Here is a 12,287-nt window from a genome sequence, read left to right as displayed (position 1 = left end):
TGTGTGTGTGTGTGTGTGTGTGTGTGTGTGTGTGTGTGTGTGTGTGTGTGTTCGTCGCCCCCTCCGTTTGTGAACAGCTAATCTCCGGCACCGTTGGCATGATCGCAGTGAAACTGTGCACACACACTCCCTGGATGTCAGAGAAGAACTTCTGCCCAAAATGTTTCACATGGGCCTGTTATAGCGCCACCAGGAGGCGGCTTTTTGCAAAACCTTTCTTCTTTTTTTTTACAGTACTCCTACAGATGTTTTCCAAACATCACCCAAATCGGTACAAAGTATCTCTATAGTCATTAAAGTCATTCAGATTTCTCATATTTCATCCTGATTGGCTAAGAATGGCTCTCAAAGTTTGCAGGACTGCTCCGTTTTGAACAAAATGCCTCAAATCATGAACACAGCGTGTGATTTCCGTGAAATTTTGCATGCACATTCCCACTAAGCAGAGGAAGAAATGCCACTCAAATCAGCCTCCTGGTGGCGCTATAACAGGCCAATTTGTGTTTTTACTTATAACTGCACCGATCTGTGTAAAACTTCGTATGTGCACTCCCTAAAGGCCAAGGAAGAACATTTGAAAAAAACTCCCATATCTGCTGGGCGAAGTACAGTACAACAATGTGCTTGCAGCAATATTTTTGAGCTTCTGTGATAGAGAAGGATATCAAACAGAACAATCATTGTCTGTATTCCTGCACTATCTGCATCGAGTGACCTAGGTTCATAGAAATAGATTTATTGGATATAATAGGTTCTTGGTTTACCAATGATCCTAGATTACTATTTCTATGCATTTGATGTATTACCTCGTGATCTCCTTGCTTACTGTAAATCGCTCTGGATTAAGAGCATCTGCTAAATGCCTAAATTGTAAATTGTAGAAACACTGTACATACAATCAGAGCAATTACCTTTAATCACTTTTGAAAAAATAATGTAAATGAATTGTAAAAACACTGTACTTAACAAAAAATAGCTGCTATTTGTGCACAACTTTGCAAAAGCTTATCCATAACCTTTCCTATGTGGATATATAGTCTAACTATTTCTGACAGCAAAAGCAAAATTCTTATGGTCTTGTAAGTTACACATTATTTCTATTCCCTTTTTATTGTACATACATTAGTTTGTTTTGATTGCATTGTTCCACTTTTGCTTTGGCATTGTTTTCTCATGCCAATAAAGCCTGTTGAATTAAAATTTAATTGAATTGTGCGTGTGTGTGTGTGTGTGTGTGTGTGTGTGTGTGTGTGTGTGTGTGTGTGTGTGTGTGTGTGTGTGTGTGTGTGTGTGTGTGTGTGTGTGTACTAGGACACCATTCTTGTCCTATTAAAATGTTTTTAGTACCACCACTGACATACTGACATACTGATATGCATGTGTATGTACAAGCGGCTTGACTACATCCCTCGTCTTTAGCGATTGCCTTTTCCCCCTTTTTTGTGGCAATTTCGCAATAACCATATACTTACAAAGCCATGAAAATGTTCATTTTCTGGTACATGTAGGTAAGGGTACGTCATAGGCAGACCTGGCTCCCTAGAGAAGACAGCACCCACTGCACACGAAATGAACTGGAAACTGAGCTACACTTCCTAACCGCCTGCCCACTGTACCAAGACACACAGAGACACATACTGTACATCCCACAGATTACAATCACCCAAGGAGAGTTTGAAAACACTAATGACAAAAAACTCCCATATCTGCTGGGCGAACACAGCAGCAAGATGTGTGAGCTACTCTGACAGAGAAGGATATCAAACTGAACACAACCACCTTAAAGACTACTAATCATTGTGTGTATTCCTGCACTGTCTGCATCGAGTGACCTCGTTACATAGAAATAGATTTCTTGGACATTCTACTGTTTAGACTGGTGATAGGTTATTGGTTTACCTATGATCCTAGATTACTATTTCTATGCATTTGATGTATTACCTCGTGATCTCCTTGCTTACTGTAAATCGCTCTGGATTAAGAGCATCTGCTAAAATGCCTAAATTGTAAACTGCAGAAACACTGTACATATAAACAGAGCAATTACCTTTAAACACACTTGAAATGGTGTAAATTAATTGTGGAAACACTGTTCAGTACATAAAAAAAAGACACTTTTGAAAAACAGCTGCTATTTGTGCACCAACTTTGCAAAAGCTTATCCCAAGCTAACCTTTCCAATGTGGATATATAGTCTAACTATTTCTGACACCAAATGAACAACTCTTATGGTTTTGTAAGTGTGTGTGTGTGTGTGTGTGTGTGTGTGTGTGTGTGTGTGTGTGTGTGTGTGTGTGTGTGTGTGTGTGTGTGTGTGTGTGTGTGTGTGTGTGTGTGTGTGTGTGTGCTCCGTTTTTAACAAAATGACTCAAATCATGAACATGGTGTGCGATATCTGTGAAATGTTCCACACACATTCCCACTAGGCCAAGGAAGAAATGCCACTAGAAAAAAATCAAATCAGCCTCATGGTGGCGCTATAACAGGCTGATTCTGTTTTTTATCTATAACTGCACCGATCTGTGTAAAACTTTGTATGCACACTCCCTAGAGGCCAAAGAAAAACGTTTGCCCTGCATTTTTCACACCTGCCTTTTACAACGGCACCAGGAGGCCGACTTACATAAAACACAGTTTTAGATTTAATCCTTCAGATGTTATCCAAATTTCACGCAAATCGGTACACATGATCTCTATAGTCATGTGATCAAGACGGCTCTGTTAGATTTTTCATATTCCATCCTGATTGGCTAAGATTGACATCTAAAGTTTGTAGGAGTGGCCCGTTTTTTTTTTTTTTTTTTTTTTTTTTTACAAATCTCTTTATTATTTTTTTCAGACAAGTTAAAGTCAGTCATGTCAAGCAGTACAAAAACAGGTCTGATTTTTTTGGACAAAAAAACACAAATAAACAAAGCACATTATAACAAACAATAAAAATGGGTAAAGTAATCATGGTACATGTTAAGAGAGGTCATGAAAATGATAAGAATTAAAATAAAAACAAACAAGACAGACAATAATCAAAGACACTCAATCATACCAGGAAGGGGAAAGGAGAGAAGGGGGGAGGGGGGGGGGGGGGTTCTCTGCACAGAGCACTAATTAATTTCGTAATATGGGTGCCAATGAGGTCTGGTAAGGGTTACTAAAATTCTTTGGAGAAACATGGTAAAAAGAGTCGTTAAGAGAGAACTTGAGTTTGGTCTAGTCTCTCCTTCAAGGGAGACACTAATTTGTGGGTTCTTCCACCATAGTTAGGGTGTCAATGTGGTCTAGAACGGGTAGCCAAATTTTATGAAACATCTCCAAAGAGCCGTTAAGGGAGAACCTGATCCTCTCAAGTTTGAGACAGTATAGGATTTCCTGAATCCATCTATTGTGTGTAGGAGGAGAGGGGTGTATCCATTTAAGGAGAATAAGCCTCCTAGCGAGTAGGGTCGTGAAAGCAATAACTCGGCGTGCTGAATTGCGCACAACAGGCATTACTGTGGTTCCGAGAAGAGCAGTGAGGGGATCCGGGTCAATTGGTTCACCCAACACTACCCCAAGGGTGTTAAACACCTCTGACCAAAATGTTGACAATTTAGGGCAGGACCAAAACATGTGCATGTAATCTGCTGGCGATTGTTTACACCTATTACAAGCATCGGACCTCTCAGGGTATATTCTGGCCAGCTTTGCATTGGTATAATGGACTCTATGTAATATCTTGCACTGCAATAGTTTGTGCCTTGCACAAATAGAAGAGGTGTGACTGTGAACCAGGTCTATAGCATGGTCCCACTGATTATTGGACAAGGTGATACCGAGGTCCTGGTCCCAGGTAGCCCTCAGGGAATCTAAATGAGTCGAATTAACTGCAAAGATTGTGTCATATATAATTGAAGTAAGCTTCCTGTCACCCGCTCTAAGGGATAAAAAGGAGTCTATCACCGAGTCAGGTGGCCGGTTCGGGAACTGAGGGTTCTGACTTTTCACAAAATGCCTGATTTGAAAAAAGCAAAACATGTGAGATTTAGGGAGGTCGAATTCAGCAGACAGGGCTGCAAATGAGGAGAAGATATTGTCAGTATAAAGGTCTTTGATGGATCGCAGACCCTTGTCTGCCCAAATCCGAAATACAGGGTCAGTACATGATGGAAGGAAATGGTGATTCCTGTATACGGGTGCTAGATTTGAGGACCTGTGTAAACCAAATTGCCTTCTAAACTGGTTCCAAATCTTTAATGTATTAACTACGATAGGGTTTTTGGACACTTGCTTAACCGGGAGGGGTAGTTGAGAGCAGACCACCGACCATAAAGAGAGATTCGAGGAAGCTCCCTCCATGTTGGCCCATTGGGGTTGTACTGCAAAAATCAAATTAGTATTCCAGAAAGTTATTTTATGTATGTTAGATGCCCAATAATACTGACGGAGATTGGGAAGCGCTAAACCACCCTCGGTTGAGTTGAAGGACCGTGCCTCTGATTCGAGCCTTTTTATTACACCATAAAAATGAGTTAATGAGCCGATCGAGAGTATAAAAAAAAGATTTGCTGATGAAAATCGGAATATGTTGAAAAGGATACAAAAAACGGGGCAACACCACCATCTTTATCAAGTTTACACGTCCTAATGAGAGAGGCAAGGTAGACCATCTAGCCAAGTCAGACTTAAAACGTTCCACCAGGGGGCTGATGTTCTTTGCGAATAACTCTATGAAAGTTTTAGTAAAGAATATTCCCAGGTATTTAAATCCCTCCGTAGCCTTTTTAAAGGGAAAGAGAGTTTGAGGAAGCTTGTCGGCCAGAGCGTTAACAGGGAAATATTCACTCTTCTGGAGGTTAAGTTTGTAACCAGAGAGTTTCTTGAATTGCTCTAGGATGTGTAAAATTGCAAGAACAGAAGATGACGGATCAGAAATGTACAACAGAAGGTCATCTGCATATGAGGAGAGCTTGTGCATAGAGCCAAAGGCCCGTTTTGAACAAAATGCTGCAAATCATGAATGCAGTGTCCAATTGGGGTGAAACTTTGCACGCAGAGTTGCACTACGTTGAAGAACAAATGCCACACTTTTAACATTGCCCTACTACTGTATAACGCCACCAGGAGGCCGATTTTTGCACATTCTTTCTTTTATATTACTCACTTACTTACAAATTGTGTCCAAACATCTCGCAGATCGGTACACATTCTCTCTAAAGTGATCAAGACGGATCCGTCCGTTTTTTCACATTCGATCCAGATTGGCGAATTCCGAACATTGCTGGCCCACAATAACCTACCTGACCTGGTGGAGACCTGTGCTCCGAGGAGCACTTTTTCTAGTTAATCATGATTTCAAACTCTCCTTGGGTGATTAATCTGTGTAAAGTATGTGTCTCTGATGCTTGGTACAGTGGGCAAGTGGTTAGAAAGTGTAGCTCAGTTTCTACCTCATTTTATGTGCACTCTTCTCTTGGGAGCTGAGTTATATAATATTATGAAAATAACTGCTCAGAAACGGCATGGTCGCTGACATTGACAGGTTGGTTAATGCAAAAAGAGATGTCAGGTGCCTGGAAGCAGCAAGTGACTGAGATGAAATGTCACGCTGGCTACCCCAGGTAAAATTGCCATTTTGGCAATCATTAAAAAGGTTGTTGTTTTTTAACTTTAAAAAAGTGGTTATTTCTTGGAAGCATTTAGACATAATATGGTGATTCATTGTCAAAAAAGTCTGAGTTTGATTGTTGGAAGCAGGCCTGCATAAAGAAAGGTTGTGTACCCATGTATACATTTGTAGCAGAGACGGTATTTCAAATGTAATTATTCTATTTTAAAATGGTTTATTGGGGCTCCTTAAACAAAAATAGCATGTTTTCTTCACCTCTCTTACAACATTTATTGTAGCCTACAACTGTGATACCAATAATACAATTCTTAATAATAAATCAAATGTGTAAAGGCAGTTGTAGCAGTGACTGAGAGGACAGGCTGAAAAACAAAGCCAATTGTGACAGCTGTGTAAGTAAAACGTGCGCGAGCGCACATGCGTGTCTGCAACTGGTCACGGCCTTCATCAAGTCACCTTTAGACCAATGTGGCCCTTACCCCAAAATGAGTTTGACACCCCTGTTCTATATCAATGATTATCAGAATATAGTTTTAACCTTTTAACTAATAACTTTTTTTTTGGTTTTAACCTAGAAATATCACTAGAACACCTTTAAAATACTAGTATACTATTCAGCAAATTACTTCATAATGTTAATTAGATGTAAGCTAAACACTGATCAATTGTACTCTCAAAGCTCTCATTGAACCCAATAGAAACATGTGCTAAGAGCAGCTCTGCTACAGTCCACAGTTGCCACATACTGTACTGTATACAGTATGTATAGCCTGTATGTGATTTATATTTATTTCCACCAGTCCAGAGGTCAGGCCAGAGGTACGGTTTGTAGTTCTCACTTATTTATTATTATTTCATTATTTATGTGTCAGACGTTCAATAATAATCATGGATATACCCATATTTCAATAATGGGAAAGAAATAAAAAATGGCTTTCAAGAATGACAAAGGACCCTCATGTTAAACTGGCAGGTATGGTCCTTTATGGCAGTGGTTCTGAAAGTGGGGCCCAGGGACCCCCAGGGTTCCTTGAAGGGGTTCCGAGGGGGTCCCCAGGAAAATGTATGAATAAAGCATCAAAATCAGTTTAACCACTTTAAACCTATTTTATACCTCAGCTGTTTGAAAATAGCCAATAGCCAAATAGCCAAAAAAAATGTATCATCTTGCAAAAAGTCCCTGGCACAACATATATTTGAATAAGGGGTCTGTGGCTAAATACAAATCAATGCGGGGGTCCTTGACTTGATAATGTTTGAGAAGGACTGCTTTTTCATGTCAAGGACCCCCAAACCGATTATGTATTTGGCCAAAGTTCTGATTCACAGTCCTTTGACAATGCAGCCTGATCAAAGGCTTTTCAGTTGATTAAATCTGGCTGTTGTCAAACTGAGATAGACAGGTATCAGTATGCAGAAATAACAATGTCCTATGATTAACTTGAGTAGTTCATTCATTATTTGAACACACTAGGTTTTTCTGGTTGATATGCAGCCTGAAAATCCCATCCTATTAGCGAGTTATGGCTTTACAATTCTGTAACACTGCTGTAGCGCCCCATATGTGTGCAATTTAGTTGCACATGTGGTCCCTGGTTTGGCTATTCTGATAGCAGACCCCTACTGTACCTACACACAGCTGTTTCCTGATAGCCTACGCCCTACGTCACTAGCACAAAGTGACTGAGTGTAGAACGGAGCTCAACCAGGCTCGAAAATGTCACAACCGAAGTAGCGGTCCATTTTTCCGCCTTGTTTTGAGATATGGACATGTTAGCAGTGTACACGGCACACTCAGTCAACTCAGACTCAGCACATCAGTTGAAAAACTCTGCCTTAGTAGGCTACACATTTTCATAAACACTTAATGTTTGTAATCGCTAGTTTAAAGTCAGTATTTTTTATTATCGTGATATGCACCTCAAATGGACTCTTGGATATATTTCTTTCCCATTATTGATATCTTAGTATATCCATGATTATTAATGAAAGTCTGACACATAAATAATAAACTCAATGGAGACTCTTTGAGTCTCCTACCAGTCATCAAATTATTTCCTTAGGCGTACTCTGGCTTTAGTGATAGCCCCAGACAGTTTTGAAGTGGTTACGTTTAGTATTTACTGTAGATATTTTAGACCCCCCCCCCCCAACTTTGTGCCAGACATGGCTGGATGCAATTGGAAACGACAACATAACAGTTGAAGACGTACAAGCAAGAACTCAGGATATGCAGCGACCACTTTCAAGCCACAGACCAAATAGGTGATCGTCTGAAATCTGGAGCTGTGCCCAGTATCTGATGGTTGTGTGTCCAATTAAGGCCTCACATTTCAACCAACGTTTAATATATTATTTGGATGGATGGATGGATCATAAATAACCTTGAATGTTTACTATTGCAATTTCTCCTGGGACAAACCACAGATTGACTGGATTACATGACTCAGTAGACACTCTTCATATTTAACACTATCCATTCAATAAGTAATGTTCTGTTCTTTCTATTGTTTTATTTGTTTACTTATTATTTATTATTATTGCATTTTGAGTGCATGGTTTTAATATCCACTGTGCACTTACCACCTTTACTACCAGTAACTGATTGGTGTGACTCAATGATTGGACCTCACTTCTGTGCGTGTCCCCTAGTTTACAGTGTTTCCCAAACAGTGGGTCGGGACCCATGTTTGGGTCGTGGACCAATTTTGAAGGGTTGCAAATAATATCCCCTTTTCTTCGTTTCCTAAATTAAAAAAGATATACATACTATTTCAAAATATTTAAAAACAGTTAAAAAAAAAAAAAAAATCACAACGTTTTATCAATTAAAAACAATTCCAAGTATATCATAAGTAAATGATTAATTAAAATTAATTAAAAATTAAAAAAATGAGCTAAAATGTTCTGAGACTGGGGACAAAAGTAACAGGGGGCAAAGGTAACACACTCAATAATTCTAATTAGAAATAAGCTAGAGGGGTGAGAGTTGTGCACATGCTCAGTAGGGTCCTCTCTTTGCCTATGGAAGGATAGAATGATCATTTCATCTCAGCAGAAGTTTTCAACAAAAAACTGATTTTAAGGTGTAAATGTACATTTTTGAGTGTACAGTAGGATATTTTCCTTCTGCTGTCAAAAGATAAGATGTCAGCTAATTTTAATTTAGATGAATTGTATCCCTATGTTATTGGTCACAAATTAACATCAGCAGCCTAAGTTAGTATAGGTGTTTCTAGCTAGAATATGGGATTTTATAAATCGTATTATTAATTAGGGCACATATATATGTTTCTTATAGCAAAAGATGACTACGATAATTGAAGTAGTCTGTGAATTATGAAGGCAAATACAAAAAGTGTTACTTTTGTCTCCGGTCTCCCCTACACATTGGCCCTGTTGGGGGGGGGGGGGGGGGGGACTGTTTCTTATTGGCTTTTCATGTCTTTGGTCGTATTCTGGTTCGTCTTCATGTCGTAAAATCGGGGCGTTTTGAGAATATTTAAGGGCGTGTTATTTAAATGACGCTCGTTTCAGCCGTGACATTTATCAACGCTGGGACCAAGTGTAAGCTCGGATCAGCTGTGTAGGATGCGTTGATAAATGTGACTTCGACGTTGGTGTACGGCCGGATATATGGAAAAATATACGCCGGTTTATACGCTGCGTTGATAAATGAGGGCCAGTATGTCTATTCAGTTGATTTAGATACCTGATGAAGGTCAGTTTACCAAAATGTTTTCTGTTAAATAATGTTTTGTAAGTGAATAGTGTGCAGGACCAGTTCTTTTGACTCTAACCTGGCTGCTCTCTCCTACACACCCGTCCTTTCTAAGTAGGTGTGAAAAAGACATTAGACTTTAGGTAAACCATTTATACAAATACCGTAACTTATTCTACAAATTATGTCCACATTAATTATCTTAGACAGTAACTTACCTTGGACAAAACACATGAATAAGATAGTTGCTAGGATGAGAAATGGTACTTCTATAATGTGGGAAATGGTTGATACAAACTGAACCAAACAGGGGATTCAGGCTTTAATATTGTCCAATCTTGATTATTTTCCAACATTATGATCTAGTGCTACAATGGATAAAATAAAGACATTATAAATGTACAAAACAGAGCAGTGGGTTTAGGTTCTGAATACAGAACTAATGCTGTTGTAATGCATAATTGTCTAGCTTGGATATTTGTTAAAAACACATTACTCTGTTCATTAATTCTGCAAAGACTCATTTATTTTGTATAATACATGTTTACTCTACCATACATGAAAGGAGGATATTTCACCTTTCCAAAAGCAAGATCAGACAAACTCAATTAAATAAACATGGCATGCTGAGCTATGCATAAATGGAATCTAGAAATATCAGAAATATCACACAAGAAAATGGTAAATTTGTATTTTAAAATAGATTAAAACAGCATATTTGACTAGGAATTAATCATTACTCATGTCACTATGTTTTAGGGTGTAAGTTGTTATGTAACACTGTCACAATGAAAAGTTGTTTGTGGTCTCCAGGAAGAATAGCTGCTGTTACTGTATGCTGCAGCTGATGGTGCATAAAAACAAAACATTTTTATTTTCCTTAGATGTCATAAATCTTCATTCAGGTTGTGGATTAGCTTCGGCTGTGATGCAGATGACCCTCGTTTCCATGATGATGCAGATTGGTCTGTGCTCGTGTACAACTCAAAGCCTGATATATACATGGTTGAAAATAGCAGATCTACAAGCTCTAGGGGGTCCTCAGAGTTACTACAGGGGGCCGCCAAATCTTTGTGTGATTGGAAACTTTATTATTATTATTATTATTTATTTTTTTACATTAACCACTTGAACCCTAGAATCCCTATCCTGAGGGGAACATTAGCAGAAAATAGCCGATCTACAAGAGCAGACTAAGTACAGAGTTAAAGGTCAAGTATATTAATTAAGGGTTTATAAGTGGTTAAATGTCTGAAAATATTCATTAACATGAATCCAAAATATACAAAAAGATGTGTAAATAAACAAAACCATAAATGTATCCAACACTGATGACAGTGCTGTCAAACAAGTCTATAAAGGTATCTATGAAATCTATGAAAAGTTTAATCTGCAACATATTTTTATACAATATGTAGTGAAGGGGTCCCTGCTGAATCAAAAACGTTGAAGACCCCATGGTCTAAATGGTTAAAATGGAGCTTTCTGGATGGACAGGAAGTTCAGTTCCTCAACTGTGATGTCATGACATCGTCAGTTACATCAGAGTTAGAGGAGATGTGACTGGAAATGCAACTACTGTACTTTAAACCATTTTATCAACTGAAGAGTCATTATGTAACTACTGTGTGATATGTATACCTTTTTTCAGAACTTTTTTGTCTTCATGTTTTCTATAATACAGCTTTTCTGAAGAAAAAACAAATACTACTGTATTACTGTATCATGTTGTTTTCTTGCTGTATTGTCAACTGTCCATTACCGCACCAACCCATAACCCATACAATATAGCTAACACCAATGGAATGGTTGTAGTTGGTCTACCTGCTCTTCTATTGAGACATTACATGTCTCAATACATTTATTCCCTGGTGTGGAGTAGGACACTACTGGTTGCTGGAGGTACTGAATAACACTGCATAAAACTAACTCTAAAGTGCTCTCTGTTATAAATCAACAGAGACAATTTCAGCACCCAGGTTATGACATGAAAGTAATGGATTGTAGCTTTAATGATGCACACACAAATAGTTTCTTCTCTACGTTTTAATATCATATTATAGAGAAACATTTTTGTCAATTACACAAAAGGTTTAATTAGTTGAAGATCACTCCATGTACATGACAACACAATGGCCCAATCCAATTGAATTTTGCATCTATCACTTATATAATATACGGTGTAAATGGACAATTGACAAGATTGTGCTTAATGATTAACAAATAAGTAACAAATAAAATAAAGACATTTCATGACTCAATGTTTTCCAGTTAATCATCATTATTTTAGTACAACAAATACTCATAACTTAGGATGGGGAAAAACATGCATTTTGTTCTACTTCTTTCAAATGACTGTCACACCAGTTGCTTTAAAAACAAAAAAAAAGAATCACGAAGTCCAGGCACGTTAATGGACTTTTACATTAATAATCCAGTAATAACTGATGTACTGTCTCCCTCAGGGTATCCCTTCCCTCAAACAACAAAATATGTTTTTAAATCCTTACACTGGCTCCCTGTGTGTCAAATAATTGGTTGGTCTATAAAGCTTTAAATGGTTTAGGGACAAAATATATTTCTGATCTTGTACGATATCATGAACCATCAGGACCTCTCAGGTCATCTGGGAAAGGTCTGCTTTCTGTTCCTACAACCACAAATAAACGTGGGGAAGCAGCATTTAGTTTTTATGCTCCACATACCTGGAACAAACTCCTAGAAAACTGCAGGTCTGGTGACACTCTTATTTATTTTAAAACACAACTAAAGGCCTTTCTGTTTGCTGCTGCCTTTGATTGAGTTATTTTTCTCTTTTCTTTTCTCCTCTGCACGGTAGCGGTATCTATATACATTTGTACTCATATTGTTTTGTGCATCCTAATGTCATTGTGTAATTGTATTATTCTGTTTCCTTTGCTTGATATTCTGTGTAAAGCACATTGAATTGCCTTGTTGTTGAAA

At 38.2% G+C, this 12,287-nt stretch overlaps 2 protein-coding genes across 4 annotated transcripts in view; both read left to right on the top strand.

Annotated features, from left to right (window-relative positions):
- LOC311046270 (uncharacterized protein) overlaps positions 1-12,287 on the top strand; it is a 249,409-nt gene that overhangs the window by 83,714 nt on the left and 153,408 nt on the right. The window lies entirely within an intron of this gene.
- The window catches only part of LOC311045925 (C-type lectin domain family 17, member A-like), a gene marked incomplete at its 5' end in the record, with an annotated part of 158,061 nt that overhangs the window by 56,360 nt on the left and 89,414 nt on the right, over positions 1-12,287 (top strand). The window lies entirely within an intron of this gene.

Source organism: Gymnoscopelus microlampas (genome assembly GCF_963454915.1).
Source record: "Gymnoscopelus microlampas genome assembly, chromosome: 5".
NCBI classification, from domain to species: Eukaryota; Metazoa; Chordata; class Actinopteri; order Myctophiformes; family Myctophidae; genus Gymnoscopelus; species Gymnoscopelus microlampas.
This window is presented reverse-complemented; position numbering and strand designations above follow the sequence as displayed.